General features: G+C 37.4%; 1 protein-coding gene across 7 annotated transcripts in view; it reads right to left on the reverse strand.

Moving 5' to 3' along the window:
• Window positions 1-20,541, reverse strand: part of ptpn13 (protein tyrosine phosphatase non-receptor type 13) — a 110,198-nt gene extending 89,657 nt beyond the window's left edge. For all 7 annotated transcript variants that reach the window (XM_052103888.1, XM_052103886.1, XM_052103887.1 and 4 more), the window contains exon 1: window positions 20,217-20,541. The gene's annotated coding sequence lies outside the window, so the exon portion shown is untranslated. The remainder of the gene's footprint in view (window positions 1-20,216) is intronic.
• Between the last annotated feature and the right edge of the window lie 1,270 nt (window positions 20,542-21,811).

A 21,811-nucleotide genomic window follows, 5' to 3' on the forward strand; every position in this document is an offset into this window, starting at 1 on the left:
TCTGTGGATGGAAACGCATTTTTGACGAGAGATGTCAATGGAGAATAGCCAGACTGGTTCGAGCTAACAGAAAGTCTACAGTAACTCAGATAACCACTCTGTACAATTGTAGTGAGCAGAATAGCATCTCAGAACGCACAACACCTCGAACCTTGAGGCGTATGGGCTACAACAGCAGAAGACAAAGTCGGGCACTTTATTAGAACCATATTGTTCCTAATAAAGTGCTCAGTGAGTATATATATATATATATATATATATATATATATATATATATATATATATATATATATATATATATATATATATATATATATACACATACACATACATATACACATACACTAGGGCTGAAATGATTAGTCGACGTTTTCGACAACAAAAAATTAATCAACAAATATTTTCATTGTCAAATAGTCGTTTGATCTCATTTAACATAAAATGACATCACATTAAACTCTATGTCGCACAAGAGCAGCACTGCAGCTCGCGTCTGTCAGAGGAGAGGAAGTATTACACAGCTCACTGTCCAGATGCACTCGAAACTTTACAAACAGCTTCAGCTTATGTAGATCGCAAAGTACAAGGGAATTGTACAAAAATTACCAAATAAGTAAACACAGAAGCACTCTCGTTGTGGAATAAGTGGAGTCGGAGCTCATTAAAGGAAACAACCCGGTGTTACATATTAAATGCAGTTTTAATGCGTTATAGATTTATTAAAGTTCAAATAATACAGAAACAGGTCATGTAGTTAACTACAAACTCTAGAAACTGGCATTTCTCTGTGCGTCAGCACCTCTTCTAGGAGTTGCGTGAATGTCCCGATCTAGGGGGAGGGGTTGAAATTCCACCCGGCTGATACACACTCTGTCGCGGGGATGCTCGTCCCTCGAACGGGCACTTGCTGCGGATAGATTATAAGGCGATGGCTCACGACTTATTACACGTACATACAAACTACACTTGCTGTATATTTAAGATACATTCTCTTAAAGCAAGTCTAAATATCTTATATGTTGCTTCTCAAGTAAATTTATCTTGTTTTAAGGATTTTTAGACAATTTTAAATGGAAAACAAGACAAAAACACTTGATAACAATATAATTGTTTTCAGTGATTTATTTACTGACTTAAACTTATAAAAAGTATTTTTCCCCTTTAATTCAGTGAATGTCATTTAGAGGTATTTTTAAAAGATAATATTTTTTCCTCTTTATTGTTAGGAATTCAGCTAAAAAAATTAAAGGCTTCATCATTCAGAATTCAGTTAATGCAGGTTCATTTCAATGAGAGTTAATCATGTGATTTAGGTTTCAGTGTTTAGTTTTTAGCTTAGAGCAGTTACTCGGACACTTGGAAGACAAGTAGAGATGTAGAGATTAAAGTGATCATCATAAAAAAAATTCCACAACTTGGAAAGAAATTATCAGTGAATTGAAACAAAGTAGCATAAAGAAAACAGCACAACCAAACTATTGATTTTGGCAGAAGTTGTTCTACACAATCAGATATTGGTATCAGCACATATCGGTGTATGATGCAAAATGTTGCATTAATTTAACATTTTCACTAGTGGATTCAGGGAATGGAATTGGGACATTTTGCAAGCTGGAATCAAACCTGAGATGCCTGCATGAGCGCTACAGCTCAACATGTCTAGAGCAAATGCACTAGCCACTGCACCACAGCTCCTAAACAAGCAAACCAAAAATGCAACTGTACATAAACGCAAAATAGATAAAATGCACCATGTGGTCACAAACCCCATTCTGTGATTAAGGTGAGGGGATGCTTTTAGCATTTAAAAGCAGAGATTAGTTGAGCAAAATTTCCACAGAACATAAAAACCTCTAAACCCCATCAAAACTGCCCCGAAAAAGAAAGAAAACCTGGCATTCACCTTCCATCTAAGATACTCACAAACCATTAGAGTGGGCATTCCACATTAGAGACAAAAGGCACCACAAATGAGCACATATTTATGCAGGAATTCACATTGGGGACGTGAAACTCTCTGAAAGAGGGATATGAGGGGAGGAAAGTTTCCCAGACCCCTCCTGTATGCCTCGTAAGCTGTAGTGTGGGGAGCTGTGGTATGCAGATTGCTTTCCTCGACTTTTGTTATTCGAAACAGCCTCTGAGTGGAATGCCCCCCCCCCCCATCTTTCAGGGTGCTGTGGAGCACTAGGTCATTCCCACTGGTACATTCAGCCACTGATCAGGAGAGAGCAAGTGTAAGAATATGGGAATGGCATTCTACCTGCTAATTAGTGTGTAGTTCATTGTGTGCAGTATAATGTACATTTACTGAATAACAGAACACACTGCATGGAATATTGTTACCCACTAAGCAATGTGCTCGACCTGACATCTCCATTGTGACAAATGAACATAGAGCAACATATATAAGCTGTTTTATCACTTTTCTGATTTATTTTTCTCTTATTTGATTAGAATAACAAATGTTAAGCCATGTTTACACAAAATGTAATTTATAATATATATATATATATATATATATATATATATATATATATATATATATATATATATATATATTATATTTATTTTTTAGATTATGACTTGGTGCCACTTGCTGAATTACACATGCAGCCTAATTAGGTCATGTATCGATGTTGCATAATGCAGTTTGCAATTATTTGTTGTTACATAATACAAACTGTTTCACATGCAATTGTTAAATATACTGTATATATATATATATATTTTTATGCAGTATATACTCAGTAAGCTAGTATTCCATTGTCTACACCTTCCTTAAAGTGACAGTTCAATAAAAATTTGAAATCGGTCATCATTTACTCACTCTCACACGAGTAAATACGGATATTATCCATGAATTACCCATTTAAAAATCCAGATGAGAACTCGCCTACAAACACACCCAGTGTAGGATAGTTGCATTGTGCCCGTTTATTACAGTATGTAACATCTGTCCTTTTTTTTTTGCTTTTTTTTGCCAGAACATTGTAAAAACATCAACCAACAGTAGAATGCTTGAGATTGCAGAGGAATGTTGGGTTGAGTGGCATGTAATCAATGCAAGGATAACCTGTATCTCTGTATCTCTGGTTAAAATGTAGTTTCAAGAGAAGGAAGAAAAGATTGTTTTTAGTTTTAGAGAACCAACCAACCAACCAACTAACCAAAAAGACAAAAAAATTCAACACCCCTTCATGTTCTGTAACACCCAGGCATGTAAAATGCCCATAAAAAGGATATTTTCTAAACTTTTGCTTAGTTTTTTTGTCTCTGGCATCCACTTATAGTATTAGTGAGCGTTCTTCTATCAAAATTTAGTTTTACTGATATTCCACCCTCTCTCATACTCTTAGAATTAGACAGGATACTTTTTGCTGCTGTCCCTTCATAATGTGTAAATAACCTCTGCTGTGACCTCTTTGCATGTGATCTAATAACAATACTCAAGCCAAGTTGACGAAGACTGATAGCCATTGCTATGTAAACATGGATGTTATATTTTTAGGCACTCGTGGTTGTGACGTCAACATATGACGATTTCTTAATGATCTATTTTTGCTGCTTAGTTTACTACTCCATATATAGACGAGGCTTAGAAATTAAAATAAATAATAAAAAAATTATATATTTATACACACACACACACACACACACACACACACACACACACACACACACAAAAGTTTGGAATAATGTACAGAATACCAAAGTGGCATTCAAATGATCACAATGTATAGTCAAGGACATTAATAACGTAATAAATTACCATTCAAATTTGACCCAGTTTGTCCAAATACTCAAGTGACATGTCACCCCACGCATACTTTAGCATATGCCATAGACATGGCTGTCTTGTTGGGCACTTTTCACACACCTTACAGGCCAGCTGATCCCTGGGTTCAGATCCTGGGTTCAGATCCTGGGTTCAGATCCATAACACTATTTTCCAATTATCTGTTGCCCAATGTCTGTGTTTCTTTGCCCACTCTAACATTTTCTTTTTGGTTTCTGTTTCAAAAGTGGCTTTTTCTTCGCAATTCTTCCCATAAGGCTGCACCCCCGAGTCTTCACTTTACTGTTGTTCATGAAACTGGTGTTGAGCGGGTAGAATTCAATGAAGCTGTCAGCTGTGGACATGTGCTGCATCTATTTCTCAAACTAGAGACTCTGATGTACTTATCCTCTTGTTTAGTTGTACATCTGGCCTTCCACATCTCTTTCTGTCCATGTTAGAGCCAGTTGTCCTTTGTCTTTGAAGACTGTAGCGTACACCTTTGTATGAAATCTTCAAGCATTGTATAGTCTTCATTCCTCAAACAAATGATTGACTGTTGATTTTCTAGACTCCATTTTTGACCTAATATTGACCTTAAGGCTTGCCAGTCTATTGTATACTGTGGCAACTCAAAAACAAACACAAAGATGATATTAAGCTTCATTTAACAAACCAAACATAATGGCAAATGATTTTCTAGTACCAAATTAGCAATTAGCATGATTATTCAAGGATAAGGTGTTGGAGTAATGGCTGCTGGAAATGGGGTCTGACAAGATTTGATAAAAAATACTTTTTTCAAATAGTGATGGTGCTGATTTTTATATCAGTAATGTCCTGACTATACTTTGTGATAGCTGAATGCCACTTTGGTGAAATAAATTTCCTTCCGAAACAGCAAAATCTGTACATTATTCCAAACTTTTAGCTGCCAGTATATATATATATATATATATATATATATATATATATATATATATATGACCACCAGAGGTGGTGCTCAAGCACTAGTGGATTATCACAGCACCAGCTAGATAGGTCAAGAGAATATACCAACAAAGTCACATAGAGACGTAGGCTGAGACTCGAAGATAATAGCTTCATTAGCTCAGCGTTCAGCTTCGGTACGTCTTTATCATGCATTATTGACAAATAACTCTGGCGGTCATCAAGCACTAGTGGATGACTACTACCAACATTGTCATGAGGAATGCCACCCACCTGAAAAACAGTCAAGGCTGTCCCTGAAGAACCGCTTAACTCACAGCATGAGGGGTAGCATCAATGACCTTGTAGAAGCGAGCAAAGGTACATGGAGAAGCGCAGGTAGCATCTGCACAGATATCTGCTATGGAGACTCCTCTAAATGCAGCCTAAGATACAGCCCAAGTAAAATGACAAGAAATACTTCCTGGCAGGGGCTTTTGGGCTTTCTTGTATGTCAGGGTGATCACCTCCACAATCCAAAGTGATTTACAATCTCAACCGCAGCACCCTTCCGGACACCACCATAGCATACAAAAAGCTGATCTGTTTGTCTAAGTGAAAGGGTAGCATCCACCTAACACCTCATGGCTTGCACAGGACACAAGAGGTGATTCCTTGACCCATCTGATAGGGACGAACACTGAAATGCAGCCAGATTAATGGATTGATCCACAAACTGAGGACAATGCCAGAATCATCAGCCAACCAACGCATGCATAACTCACTAACAGACAATGCATGTAACTCCCTGACTCACTTAGTGAAAGCAATGGCCAACAGCAAGGCAATTTTCAAAGATATCCACTTAAAGTCAGCTGTCTGCAAAGGTTTGAATGGTGGCAAAAAGAGAAAGTCAAACACAAGTGGTAAATCCCACACAGGAAAATGGGGATTGCAGGCTGGCCTTAAACATCTCACACGCTTTAAAAAAAAACTACAAACAAGATTATGGGAACCAAGAGAAGAACCATTAACTGGTACATGATATGCAGAAATGGCTGCAACATATACCATTAATGTAGAAGCTGCCTTGCCTGCATCCAAAATATGTTGCAAAAAAACGAAAACTTGAAAACGGAGTGTGTAGCATCCAACTAGGGCTGGGACAACGCGTCAACGTCATCAATGACGTCGACGCAAAAAATACGTCGACGCAAAATATGCGCGTCGACTCATCGGACCCAAAACAAAGATGGCGGCGCCGGTGACTAACACGAGTGGCTCCTCAGACTATCAGAAGTGCAAGGCGGCATGCACTCGTTCCTCTAAAGTATGGGAATTCTTTAATTTAAAAGGAAACAATTCCGTGATATGTCGTCTTTGCAAAATGGAGATGGCCTTCCATTCTAGCACCACGGCAATGCACCAGCACCTTAAGGAGGTGCCACCCGGTTGCAGCTGCAGGTGACAGAGCACCGTAAGTTTTTTTTCAACTCCCTTATAGCTATTAATAATGCGCTTATAGCTATGAATGTCGTGAAAAATACATAGAGGACACTGACAACGCGCTGACAGACATGACCAAGCAGGTAACATTTAATAAAGTCTCAACTTTCAAATTTGGTCATTCAAAGAAAATTAAACCATAAATAGGCCTACTATTTTGTGGCTCTTTAATGTGTCGTGACAGATTGCCTCAGTTAAAGCTGCTCGTGAACCGATCATCTTTTCCTTGGTTAATTTATAGCATCAAATAGGCTAAACATGAATGTAGCCTACATCAGAAGGACTGTTGTTTTAACCGGGAAAGATGTCAGTACAGTAGCCTACAATCCATTATTCAAATTCAAATCCACCGGCGTTAATCTTCTCTCTCCTGACTACTTTGTCGGACAAAAATGGCGTATTATGATTGATCGATCAGATCGCCAGTCAATCAAACTCCGGCAAATGTTTTTTTTACATTTTATACACCCCACCCCGATGAAACCGGTATTACGGTGTTGTCTAAGTCGATTAATCGAATCGAAATCAAATCGGACTGAAAAAATGAATCGTTAGATTAATCGATGCATCGAAAAAATAATCGCTAGATTAATCATTTAAAAAATAATCGTTTATCCCAGACCTACATCCAACTCATGATCCCTGCATCATGAATAGAAAAAAATAGGGATGCAGCCCTAGCAATAGTATGAACAACAGCAGGTTCACAATCAGTTAGAAGAGGATTGGACCCAGAGGCCAAACCCAAAGCTGCCGACGAGCTGGTTCCGAGTGCCAAACACTGCCATCCATCTGCGATAGCAGATCCTCCCAGAGCAGAATTTGCCACGGTCTGCCCACCAATAGTCTCAGAAGTATGGGAAACCAAGGCCTGGCTGGTAATCGTTGGTAGCACAGGGAGATCCTGTGTAATGTCTCCCACAACAGTGGAACAGGAGGAAATGTAAAAGGTAGGCAGTTCAGACACTGGTGAGGCAGCACATCCTGCCTTAACAGGCTGGATGTCTCTGACCTTGCAAACCACAATTGACTCATATTCTCAGCGCAGGTTATATAGGCAGCAGATTTGTACGCCTTTTTCAGCAGCGAGTCTGTGCGACCACACTGGGCACTGGGGCATCACACATTGTTCCATAGGGCCTCGACAGGTGACGCCACCAGGGCTGCGACAGGCTGCTCTATTTCTGGAGCAAAGGCCACCACGATGGAATCTGCTTCAGCCATAGATGCAAGCATTCAAGCTGCCTTTGACCGCTGCTTAGGCGCACTAGACCATGAGGGCACAAAATCTTTGCACGGTGGCATAGCAAAGGAAATTGCAGATGAGAACAGTCTAAAAAAGACATTGGACTGGGCTGATTGGGCAGGTGACTTGTCCAGCCCTAGATGAGGAAACATGGATGGAGCTTGTCCTGAAAACTGAATTGAATACCCACTAAAACTCCCTGCAGCTGAAAGAACCTGTCTGGCCATTCTCTTTTTGACCTCTCTCATCAACAAGGCATTTCCGTCATCAGAACTGCCCCTGACTAGATGCCTTTTTGTTTTTGGCACAATTCAGAGTAAATTCTAGAGACTGTTGTATGTGAAAATCCCAGGAGATCAGCAGTTACAGAAATACTCAAACCAGCCCATCTGGCACCAACAATCATGCCACGGTCCAAATAACTGAGATAACCCATTTTCCCATTCTGATGGTTGATGTGAACATTAACTAAAGCTCCTGACCCGTATCTGCTTGATTTTAATTAATTGCACTACTAATATATATATATATATATATATTAGGGTTGGGCGATGTCCCCTAAATTGGCAGTTGACGATGTTGACAGTAAAACATCGCGATGGACAATGATATCGTCGGTGGGGTGGGGCGGGGCGGTTATATAATTTCATATAATTTTCAAAAATTAGATGACAAATTATAATTTCGTTATTTTACTAACCCAACTAATGACTCGTCGGCGCTTTATCAGTAGGTTGCACGACACGTGAAGCATTTTTTTTTTAGCTTTCACTTAAAGAGTTGTGCACTTTTTATTTTAATATATCTCTTTACATAAACACTATTTTCCACTTAAAAACTATCATTTCGTTATTTTACTATCCCAACTGACTCATCCACGCTTTCCAATAGGTTGCACGTAAGGGGGAAAAATATTTCTTCCACTTAAGAAGAGTTGTGCACTTTTAAGCACTTTTTATTTTAATATATCTCTTTACATAGATATTTTTTTTCTACTCAAAAACTATAATTTCGTTATTTTACTAGCCCAACTAATTAGTAGCCTACTCATCCGGGTTTTTAATATATTGCGCCTAAGAAAAAAAAGTCGTCTTTGGGCAGCCTTCTTGCGAAGAGAGCAGCCACAGCTACGCTCACTGATGAGCAAAAGGTCGAGGCAGAAATGACCATGTACCTGCAGGAAATGGCCATTGATGGGGAAGAGGACCCGCTGACTTGGTGGAAAACGAACGACAAAAGGTTTCCGTTCATGGCAAGATTAGCACGGAAATATCTGTGCATATGTGCTACCAGTACTCCATCAGAGTGGGTCTTCAGCACAGCGGGTAGTGTAGTTACTCCAATCCGCAGCTTATTAAAACCAGATAAAGTGAATATGTTGGTATTTCTGGCCAGAAACATCGAAATTTAAACATGGTCTATGGTGAAAGATATTAGAGTTCTTTACGCATTTTTCGCCATTTGTTGCGGAGCTATTCGATTTTGCATATTATTTTTTAAACGTTCATTTGTGTAGTTCATATGACCACTTTACAATATTTCAATAACATAATTTATTTTGTAGCCTGTGCTGAAGTTAATTGTGCTGCTAATTATAAGTGAAATGATAATGCCGAGTTTCGGTCTGAGTGTCGTTCCCGTTTTCTTGTTCTTTATGTTTTAATAAATGTGTGTTATTCATATTCAACTTGTTTCTTTCATTTGATTTGACATTATGGATTTATGGCCAAGGAAATTTTTCTTTAAAAGTATTAACCAGACAAAAGTTATTTGACGTTCGCTGGTCTGGGTTTATCTGCCGCTTCAGTGTAGAGCTGTGAGAATGAGCAAGATTTTCTGAGACACTACAACTACTAATAATTAATTAATAAAGGCTATTTTCTTGTAGCCTACAACATAAAATATTTTAATCTAAATGTACAGTGTAAGACATGTAAAAAAGACAAGAAGCTAACAATGTCAAGATCAATATTTGTGTAGCCTGCCTGACACGGTATTTTCACAGACTAACACGTCACGTCTCTGGCATATACTACAGTATTTAAAATAGCATATATGCATTAGTTATATTCTCAATTTAATTTACAGAGCAATCCCTGCAAAGTTTTTAGGTTAACTATAGAAGAGACTAGGATTAGTGAGTCACACTAGCAAGACTCGCAAAAGGGCGTGGCATCACGATGGTGGCTCTACATCGTGATGTTGGTCAGCCATCACGATGGAAGATGATATCGATCCATCGGCACAACCTATATATATATATATATATATATATATATATATATATATATATATATATATATATATATTATTATTATGTTTTTTTTTCTTCTCTAGTCAGCAGTAATAAGTGTGAGATGAAACTTTAAGCCCATGAAAAGCAATGGGCAGGTTTGGCCTATGTTATTCCCCCAGTACAGAGTGAGATGGAGAAACAAAAACAAAGAGTGTGGTCAGGCTTTTCCTAGTCAGAGTTGCTAGAATTTAAAAAAAGACTAATCCATGAAACGCAATATCCGTTTCACTCCCTACGCCAGGGTGTTTACTCTTTACCCAAAAGAAACATTCTGGTGTTACACAACCTCAAAAGTATGACTGTGACTTCGGAAGTGCTCAAACAAATAGAGAGAAAGGGTAAAAGGGATACTTGAACAGTGCTTGTTTTAAATATTTTTCTAACAATACAAGCGCTCTGTTTTCCCCATAAATGCCTGAGGCTGGAGTCATCATTTGATACAGTATTTTCCATTTGGTTGCAGAACTTGGCAGAACACAGATTCAGGGATAAAAGTATAGAAGCAATCAAACACAAAAATCAGCACAGGGGTAAAAGTTTCCAACCAAATTCCGATAGAGAGGTTGTTGAAATTTCTCATAGCATTAATCTGTGGTTGGACCTGGTTAAATCATCTGTAATTCTAAAAAATGCACAGTGCCAGCAAGAAAATCTTTCTGAAGATGCTTTTGCCAGGAGAAAGCATAGAAACACTCCAAACTCCCAGAGTCCTATTCTGAACTCTCTCTCTCTCTGTGTTAAAATTAGGAAAACTTGAGAGCCTGGAATGCCTCAAACACACAATTTCCAAAAACAGATCATAGTTAGAGACCTAAAAAAACTTGCATGACATAAAACAGGATCTTTTTACAAGGCAATGGTGCTTCCTCAACTTAAAGCGGTCATTCAGTGCATTTGTTTATTATGTAATTTAGTTCCAATTACAATGTAAGTAAAGTTTTTGTGCAAAAAACAGACATGATTTATGCATAGTTTTCCTGACCAACCACTGGGCGACGAAATGATTCTGATTACTGCTGGAATGTTTTCTGGTTCTGGTCTCCATAAGAAGCAATGTAAAACTACCAAAATGAGCAATCTAGATGGAGAACCACCACCATTATAAGTTGGAGTAAAAATGAGTTCAGGCTCAACTTGGGCAGTTTTTGGCAGTCATAACAACACAAAGTAGTACATTTTATCAAAGTAACTAAACTCGGGGCATCGCTTCATGTCATCTACCCACTCCTTAAATGTCGAAGGTTGAGGCACTGTCAATAGACGGTCATCACGATTTGTTTGTTTTTTGGGCAATATTTACAAATCGAAAGCACTAAACATCACATTATCCACCAAAAAAAAACACACAGATGAAAGTAAAACACTAGAGAACACTTTTGAAAGCAAAAACAGGCTCCTGTTATGAATTGTCGATGACTTCCGCATTCAGGAAATAAGTGGATAGGGCTGGATTTCGATACAGATTTCCCAATTTGATTCATTTCCGAATGACAAGCTCTTGATTCAATTTGGATTGCGAAACAATTTGATTAGATTTGGATTGATTTTGGTTCATTTCAGTTATATGTCCATTTTGTTACATAAGAAAGAAATGTTCTCTTAGCCAATGCTGTAAATTATACAGGGAACCTTCTAATTTGGTACATTACAAAAATTTTCATTTTCTAAATTAACAACAGATCAATATAAGTCATATTTTACTATAAATCTCCACTTTCACACACTTCTTTTGTTTTTGCCAATTCACATTACTCGTGCATATTGCCACCTACTGGTCAGGGCGGATAATTTACTGTAAAGGACTATTGATCTGTTTCTCACCCATACCTATCATATTGCTTCTGAAGATATGGATTGTACCACCTGAGTCATATGGTTTACATTTATGCTGTCTTTGCTTTTTGAACCTTCAAAGATCTGGTCACCATTCACTTGCATCGTATGGACCTATAGAGTCAAGATATTTGATACAGTTGACAAACTCTAAAAAATTGTACTGTTATGTTTAGTTCTTGAGTTAGGAATAATGATATCTATCATCCGTATTGTGATTGGTGGGTCAAGTTTCTGATCACCATATAGGCATCATTGACAGGTAAATCTGTCTGATGTCAGAGGGCAGAGAAAGCTTAGAACAAGCAGATTGTTTGTAAAGGTGGCCTTTTTGGACTGGGGTGGAAGTTTTGTGTTCTGAAACTTACAGTATGTTTACAGATTTATTTAGACATGTTCTTCAAAGGGACTTACAAACGAGGAATACAACTGAAGTGATTCATCATAAGGAGGTAATAATGAGAGGTGCTGCAGTACAATGTATTTGTATAGTATACATTGAAGTCTACTCTAATGAAAAAAAGTAAATCAATGAAAATGAGATTCCTCATAATAGGACACCATGAAAGTTTACAACAACAGCATAAAATCATCCCATCTATACCACTTCAGCTGCAACATAAACCCTAACAACACATAACATGCTCTTCTAAGGCAGAGACGGATAGGCTTCAGTTTGCAGGATATGGGACAGTAACACATGGGACTGGAAGAACCACATTACTGCATGATGATGAATCACTGCATATATTTGGTAGCGAAAACAAAACACATTTCTACAATGTAAACTCCTTTTTGCCCATTATGAGTCACTACTTAGCTGAAAGGCAGGCCTCTGTTTTTATTTTTTTATTTTTCTGTCACTTTACTGAAGTTAATCATGACTGTCTGTTCCATTGCGAATCTATTGTTTCTATGCTTGTCCCTGGCTTTTAAGATAGTTAACTTCATCCCATTTCTAGTAATAACACTGTTGCTATTAGGAACAGGACTGGACAATGCCAAATGTCATCTCTCCTTCTGGATCTCCACTAGGGCTGGTTGATACATATTCCTGAAGCACCCCCAGATCATCACTGATCCTCTATCAAATTTCACAGTGGGTGCGAGACACTGTGGCTTGTAGGCCTCTCCAGGTCTAGACGACCAAGTGGAGGATCTGTGATGATCTGGGAGACCTTCAGCAAGACTGGAATCTGGCAGATTCGTCTTTGTGAAGGAGGCATGAATCAAGCCACATACCAGGATATACTTGAAGAAAACTTGCTTCCTTCTGCTCTGACAATGTTGCCCAACTCTGAGGATTGGGTTTTCCAGCAGGACAATGCTCCATGCCACACAGCTAGGTCAATCAAGGTGTGGATGGAGAACCACCGGATCAAGACCCTGTCATGGCCAGCCCAATCTCCAGACCTGAACCCCATTGAAAACCTCTGGAATGAGATCAATAGGAAGATGGATGGCCACAAGCCATCAAACAAAGCAGAGCTGCTTGAATTTTTGCGCCATGAGTGGCATAAAATCATGTGAACAGCAATGTGAAAGACTGGCAGAGAGCATGCAAAGACACATTGAAAATCAGGGTTATTTCAATATTGACTTCTGAACTCTTCCTAAGTTAAAAGATTAGTATTGTTTTGTTTATAAATTAATATGTACTTGATTTCTTTGCATTATTCAAGGTCTGATTTTATTTTGACCAGTTGTCATTTTCTGCAAATAAATATTCTAAATGACAACATTACAAAACTTTTGTTTGGAATTATGTGCAGACTCTTATGGAAAGATATTGGTACTTTTATTCACCAAAGTGACATTCAACTGATCACAATTTATAGTTGGGACATTAATAATGTGAAAAATGACATTATGAAAACAAATGTTCCGTACTTCTTAAACTACTTCAAAGAGTTCTCATCAAAAAATCCTGCACATGCAGCAATGACAGCTTTGCAGATCCTTGGCATTCTAGCTGTCAGTATGTCCGGATACTCCAGTGACATTTTACCCAACACTTCCTGTAGCACTTGCCATAGATGTGGCTCCAACAATCATGCCACGCTCCCAATCATTGAGATCACATTTTTCTCCATTCTGATGGTTGATGTGAACATTAATTAAAGCTCCTGACCTGTATCTGCATGATTTTATGCCCTGCACTGCTGCCACACGATTTGCTGATTAGATAATTGCATGGATGATTGTTGTTGCCAGATGGGCTGGTTTGAGTATTTCTGTAACTGCTGATCTCCTGGGATTTTCACACAGCGGTCTCTAGAATTTACTCCGAATGGTACCAAAACAAAAACATCCAGTGAGGGGCAGTAATGCAGATGGAACCACTTTGTTGATGAAAGAGGTCAATGGAGAATGGCCAGACTGGTTTGAACTGACAAGTTTTATGGTAACTCAGATAATCACCCTGTACAATATTGGTGAGAAGACTAGCATCTGAGAATGCTATTCTGAGATGTGGGTTGGAGCTGTTTTGGTGGCACGAGGGGGAGGCAGGTGGTTTTAATGTTGTGGCTGATCGGTGTATATGAGATCTCGTCTAAAGGTTTTAATTGCTTTGAACACCTTTTTTCCACTTCTAGAAAAAAAAAATATATCTCATTTGTGTTATGGCATATCTGCTAAATGTAAGTGAGCATTTTAACCCTTTAAGCTCTGAGGGTGTTTTTAAAGATTCCCTGTTTCAGTTGCATACCCAAAATTAAAAGCTTATATCTTGACAAAATAAATAAAAAAAAATAAAAAATGAGGGTCAAGCTTTTGGTATAATTGTAAAGAAATTATTTCAAATTTTAAAAATTCTGAGACTCTCAGCCCAAAAAAAAAAAAATCATAAAACAAATTCCCTAATTTAACAATATATATCTCTGGGTGTAAATAAAGTGGCTTGAAAAACTGCTTTTGTTTTGTTCCCAATGGCACACGATAAAATAGCCGAAAACATCCCATAGACTTACATTGAGAAAGGGACGTAATATATAGGTACTAGGCATGGGCACAAGTCCTCGGGTACTTGGACATGGCAGCAGTGATCGACCATGAAATCGATGATCGATGGTGATCATGCATGATGTGACTTTTCAATCAATTTGAAATTCAGTGACAATTACCTGTCAACTGAACACACGTCTCAAAGAGGGAGCTTATTTTTAATTTTGAAATTGTGGTTGTGGTTTTGAGGGGTACATTGATTGTCAGAGATATCTCATAGCAACCAAACCTATACATCGCTGCAATGCTATCATTATGATAATCAACAGAGAGTGAAATTAACCATGTTTTGAACTCCTGTGTTTGCAAAACGTTTGCTAAACATGTTTAATTATCATTTCATGTAAGAACTTTGACTCATTATTGGATACTATTATTAACTAAAAGTGAATGTTTGTCTCAGACTGTAAATCTCCCTGCTCTGGGTGCCATAACACACACCTGAATCTCGACAAAATGGGAGTTGAAGATTCCCACATGAGTTTCAATGTTAAAAGTCTGACATAATGTATCATTACGTTGCACTTTTCCCAGTTGAAATGTGGAAATTCTGACTCTCCGAGTTCAATGGAACACTTCACGTATCATAACAGCAACAACAATATGGAGCATCGTGGCTTTTCCAAAGGAGCGAACACTAGGACACACACACACACGGCGTGTGGCAGTGGACCCAACGCATATACAGCAAGCATTTCAAACAGCTAGACAGAGTGCAGCTAATTGGAACAGAATGCAGCGTCTTCAAAAATGAACTTCAATTTAACACGCTTATTAAAAACATGATGGTTATGGCATCTCCTGTTAAGCCAACCGTGATTTGAAAATAGATGGTTCAGACAGGCACTAAAAAACTGGTGCACGCTTACTAAGATCACTATGGTAGCCTGAAGGAAGAACAGACAGATGAGTTGGGCAGCAAATCTTCACATAATGACAAAATATGATGCATTATATTTTGATTATGCAATCTTTTGTAAATTTTTTAACAGATTGTTTTATAACAGCCTATAATAATGAATAGACGTTACACCTGAAGAACAAGACATATTGCAGCTTGCAGCAGCAAAAGACGTTAATCAGAGATGTTATTAAATGGTCTGCACTTATATAGCACCTTTTTAACCTTAGCGGTATTCAAAGTGCTTTACACTGCGTCTCATTCACACACACACACACACACACACACACACACACACACACACACACACACACACACACACCAATAACGGACTACACCAATAAATAGCCCCCACAACACCTGAATATCGTGCCACCAACTTTTGCACGGACAAAAGCCCCTCACATTGGAGTGCTTATCATTTTATATAACATTTGAAGCCTTCCATGCACATATTAGACATGCTTTTACATATACCAAGAGATTGTTTAAAAACATAACACTTTCCGAGAAGGCATCAGCGCCGATATGGAAAAGAAATCTAAATAGGTCGTTAGAACTGAAGATAAAACTGCTTTTGGAAACAATTTTCAAGATGTAGATTAAGTACAAAGCTTAAACATTTAAAAGCTGAGTTGAGCAAAGTATGTCAAATAGAAGAGTGAATTTAGCTTAACTAAAGAGCTGTCTACATCTGGTGAGCTACAGCGCTGTGAACTGTGGTAGAGACGAGATGGAATTTCCTCAGTGGAAACAGTCCAGAAGAAAATAACATGTTTAGAGAGAAAAGGAATTAGCATCAAAGGTGTGAGGGTGGAGTTAGATCCAGGCAGCCATCAAAATTGATACTTCTGTTCAACTTGTTTCTCAACACAGCGAGAAAGTTCTTTGGCTGAAGAGGATGAGCAGGAAACATTCTTTTTTGAGAGTGTAAAATCACATGGAGACTTAAGATTTGCCAATAATGTTTTGTATGACCAATACAGATTATTTTGTGGTCGGAAGTTGAAGTGTTTGATAAGCAATTAGCAAAACCGATTTTACTTAGTTCCGTTTCTGCTTTTCGACACAATAAGAAGCTTATTAGACATTAAAAATATCATGCCCCCGTACACTATATTTATGCAAAGTTATGCAATCTAAAATGGCCATTTTCAGGTTAAGCTAAAAGTCAATATCTCAATCAAAATAGAGTAATTTACTCAAACAATTCATTAAATGAGTTGGTTACTTATTATATTTATAAGAAACCCAAATGGCTCGTTAGCCCCGATATTGAAAAAAACATTAAACTGATTTTTGCAGAAAAGTATGTATATACAGTATATATGGTCGCTGGTTCAATCCCCACAGCCACCACCTTGAGCAAGGCACTTAACTCCAGGTTGCTCGGGAGGTTTGTCCCTGTAATAAGTGCACTGTAAGTCGCTTTGGATAAAAGCATCTGCCAAAAGCATAAATGTAAAAAATATATATATATATATATATATATATATATATATATATATATAGGTCAAATTAATTGTTTGCCTTTCTTTAATGCAGACAATTCTGGATCATTCCATATTCATAAGAGCCAACTTTAAACAATAGCTGTTTTCAGTTTACTGCACCATATTTAAAATACATTACTTTAAACGTATTTTATTCTGCACATAAAGTTCAGTGAGTAATCAAGATCGTTGTGACACCTCATCAGGGTTCGCAATGGAAGCTCCCAGTCCACCCAAATATTAGCAAAATCGAATAATTATTTACACAAATGTAACATTAGCAAACCAACCAACACTCACAACTTCCTTACCCATGGTCACCTGTCAAATGCACCATCCAAACGGCTATTAAATCAGACGGTAATCCTCATAATCCAACAATGTTTAGAAGTATTTTAGATTAATCCAAAAGGTGTTAGCACACAGAAATACCCAGCAGCTGGAATCACATGAGACAGAGGTGACATCATTCACTGGAGAAACTCTCCTTGCATGAAAACTTCTATCGGCATGATTTCAAATCCATCCAGTTCTGATTTTAGTGGTCATTCACTATTACTATCGCCAACATAGTCTCATAGCAACTCAATGGCGAAATCATAAGATATCACATGACTTGACTCATTCAAAAATGTACAACTTTGATTTCCATAGAGACCAATCAATCAACAGATTTCCAAGAAATACGATACAGTCATAAAATTGTAGCTAGCCTCCTATCCAACAATTTATTTTAAGGAAGGAAACGTCAGTGAACAAATTTGGTTACTCATTCCATTTTTACTTATGCAATTCGAATGAATGATGTGTCAACTTGTAATACGCTTCCCTCATCTCGTTCCAAACATAGATGTTTTCTTTGTGGTACAGATGTTATTTTCCTATTAAATTATGGTGAGGTTTAGGGTTTTGGTAAGGCATTAGACTTTAAAGTAAGTTTTAAGTTTGGGTTAGGGGTTAAATGTATCATTCTCTATGGAAGAAAAACTTGTACATTTCTTAATTAAGGTTATGTATTTTACAAGACCCCAAACCCTAACTACTAAACCTGGGCTACGGACATGAATGACACCTTAAATCATGTAGCATGCTGAGGAGGGATGTGTTATTGTTTTTCTAAGCAACCAGACTTAAAACGTTTGTCGGTTGAATGATAAAATAGGTAAAAACCTATCCCAAAGAATTACATTTAGAAGGGACTTACATTTAATAAAAGACATGGTGAGGGCTCTTTCAACTTGGGCCAGTAACCACCCCCGGATCAACCTAGCTATGCCTTAGTAACATCCTGGCAACCGTGTAGCAATGCCTTAAAAAAGTTTTGCACATGCAAGCACCACATACATTTTACTCAACCAAGGTTTGTTGCAAACAGCCAGAATTTCCATTTAAAATTTGAATCAACTCATATCTTGCACAAAACTATAACCTTGGATTGGACAAGGAAACATTGATCCAAGATCAGCTCTTTTGCTTTGAGAGATTGGGTATGCAAGACTACAGAGCCAGATTTGAACAACCCAGATGCAAGCAGTGCATGGGTGCATAACCATGAGCTGCAATGGAGACCTGGAACAAAAGATCCATTGAGCTCAGCACAGAGGATAAAACAAACCTTCAGACCAGTGTGAGAATGAAAACATGGGATTGTAGTAGCTCCTATAACGATGGCTGGATGAATCAGACACCCTCAATGTCAGCAAGAAACATTGCAAAGGAACATCTACTACTACTAAAATAAATTCTGTTGACTGCAAACCACATGGTATAATTTAATAAGAACAACTCATGTTTATGTTGGAAAGAGACAGTTCCGGCTGCAATTAGATTAGGAGTGGCACCATGAGATGTAAACAAAGTAAAAATGACAAGTTTGAGCTCTCAAATGAGAGCTCTTGAAAATGTAAGTATGACAGATTATATCTGAAGATAGAGTTTCTTGTTCCCCAAACTCATACGTCTTACTTACCCTTACAAAAAAGTTGCTATGGACTATTTTAGACTATTTTAGAATTGAGGAAAACTAGAGAAAAAAATCTATATTGAAATGTCCATGACTTTTAAAGCTTTTTCCAATTTCAATCGTTCAACTATTTGAGGCCTAGAAATCACTATTTTAAAATTCCCTTATATTTCCAGGCATCACATGACTTACCACCTCCGAATGATTCGCATATACTTTTTCCATGGTCCCTGGTAGCACACGTACATCACCCATCTGGAAGATGTATTATTTAGGTTGTTTACTCATCTGCAATTTGTCTATAAGGTGATTCCTCTCAGATGTCAATAAGACATTCATCAGATGTCTTTGAGATGTTTATGATTTAGAATGTTTGCAAAACTAATCTTTTTAAGATGTTTGGCAGATGTTTATTAGAAAGCGATGCCTTTCGGGTGAAAAGGTCTAAAACAGACATCTCAGAGATGTGTGCCATCTGGAGTTTTTAATATGGTACTCCATGGTACTTAAAATAATACTACGGTTCTTCATGTCAAAAAGCCAATGAGAAATAACATAACCTTTAGTAGTAAAAGCACACGAAACTTCCTCTTTTTAAACACTATACTTTTAAATCCCCCATCAAACAGGCATGTATTAGGTGTCAATGACTGATGTCCATCCAGACTTATGATAATTGTTGAATGGTTTTGTGTGTGTGTGGGGGTCACGCCAAATACAAGGGGTCAAAACAATAACAAAGTCCAGATAATAATGTGCAATTAAGATGAACAGCAGGTATTTCACTGTAACGCTTTAGATTTGACATCCAGCAATGAATCTGCATGTGAAAAGAAACAAAAACATCCAAAAGAGCTCCATAAGTAGACCAAGGCCCTCCATCAGATACAAAGAACACCTGCGGTTACATTCTACTAATTCCACCATCCAACACTGCAACATTAAAACTACTTTGCTACTTTTTGTGTCATAGGTTACATATGTAACGCCACTCTGATCCTTGTTTTAGGGATCAGATCAATTCAGCTCGAATAAAGTTCGCATAATAGCCATTTTGCACCGAGATCTCACACAGACACCTTCCCTTAAACAAGAGTTTGGTGCCTCATGGGCAATGCAAAGCTACTTGCGAGGTTTATATAGACTACTATAAAAGCTTTAAAAACTTTTTAAAAAATGCAAGCTGCAACATCAAAATTTGCAAAGAAGTTCCATATCGACGGTAAACAGTTAGATCAATAAATAAACAAATAAACAAACGTACCTCTTAATTAAATGGCCTACAGATCACAAGCTTCACTCCAACTACCAGCCAGTGCGCAAGCTGTCCACCAGCATCACATCCACAGCAAACCTGAAATGGTAAACCGGCCCGGCTCGAACTGGCAACAGGTTTTAGTTCATAAGATCTCTCTCGACCGTAAAGTCCATGATCTCTTAAAAACAAAGTCAGCAGTCCCTTTCCCTTTACACGTAAAACTGTCAGGTAGTGCGTAAATGGGTTCTATATTTTACGCAACTGAAAACAAGCAGCGCGTCTTTGGTTCCTTCGGGAATCCGATTTACTCATCCAGCCCTTTACTAGGTTCAGATCTATCTATCCGTCTATGCGCCCTCCTGCTCGCCGAGAGAGGGAGTAACCAGACACCCGCACTCCCGCCGCTCATTGGTTACTTTGCACCGGAGCAGGAATCGTCACGCCAGCAACATGAGGCGTCTCTATAGAAACTATCCACAACTGAGAGGAAAATACCACGAAAAGTTGTTACGGTGGGGCGCAGTACACGGTGACCACGCATCCAGATTTAAAAACAGTTTAAAAACAAGTCTAGAATAAGTGCAAAGGTTTGGATGAAGGTTTTCCTTTTCCTACACGAATGATTACTCCATTACCTTCAATATATTGGTCAGTGACGTGACGCTAATTTTTTTTCTATAAATGTATTCAAATGCATACTTAACTATTCCTTAAATTCAACTCTGCTGTGGATGAAAATGTTTTCAATTTCTGAGTTCAAAGTAAATTTGATATTTAATTTTTATTTATTTATTTTAAATGTCAAAGTGGTGTAATCGTCTGGGCACAGAAATACATAAATAAATAAAAGTCTGTAATAATTGTTTTTTTTTTTTTTTGAAAAAAAAATAAACGTTTGCTTAGTAGTTTGAATAATTGCGTATTTTTATTTTAAAAAGTAGTAGTAAAACAATTTTGCTTTAAAATAGTATTAATATCAAAATTAGGTGGTGTACTTAACCAACATGCAGGTCATTCTGTTGTCATGAGATAAAAAAATATATATTTTTTTATTTAAGTTAGGTCAATTTTATTTGCCAATGACCCATATGCACATTAGGCACCATCACCTTAAATATGAAATTATTTGCATTTTGTATAAATATTGATAAGGCACAGTCCACGAATTCTGCATTTAAAAAGCTAAATCTAAAATGAAGGGTCTGTATGATTTATGAATCACTGTGTTAGCCATGAGCAAAATATCCCTTTAAAGAAAAAAAAAAAAAAAAAAGGCCTTTGAAAGATGCTAACAAATGCAACACTCCAAAAAAAAAATATTTTAAGATTCACGCCTTTCGATTTCCAAACAAAATTTCATCAAATTAAATTAAGAATTCTTAAACAAAATAAAAGAACATTTATTTAATTAATATTCAGTTAATTTAATTTAGCTAAAAAATACACATTACATTTTTTTAAATGGAATTTTGTTATGAAATTGAAATGCATAAACCTCAAAAATAGACAACAATATTTGATATGTGAAAATATTAAAACTAGGCAACAATATATGTTTTAAAGGGGTTAAGTAGGCATATAGGCCTGAAATTATAATAATG

The sequence above is a fragment of the Xyrauchen texanus genome, chromosome 34 (assembly GCF_025860055.1).
Source record: "Xyrauchen texanus isolate HMW12.3.18 chromosome 34, RBS_HiC_50CHRs, whole genome shotgun sequence".
In the NCBI taxonomy this organism is placed as follows: Eukaryota; Metazoa; Chordata; class Actinopteri; order Cypriniformes; family Catostomidae; genus Xyrauchen; species Xyrauchen texanus.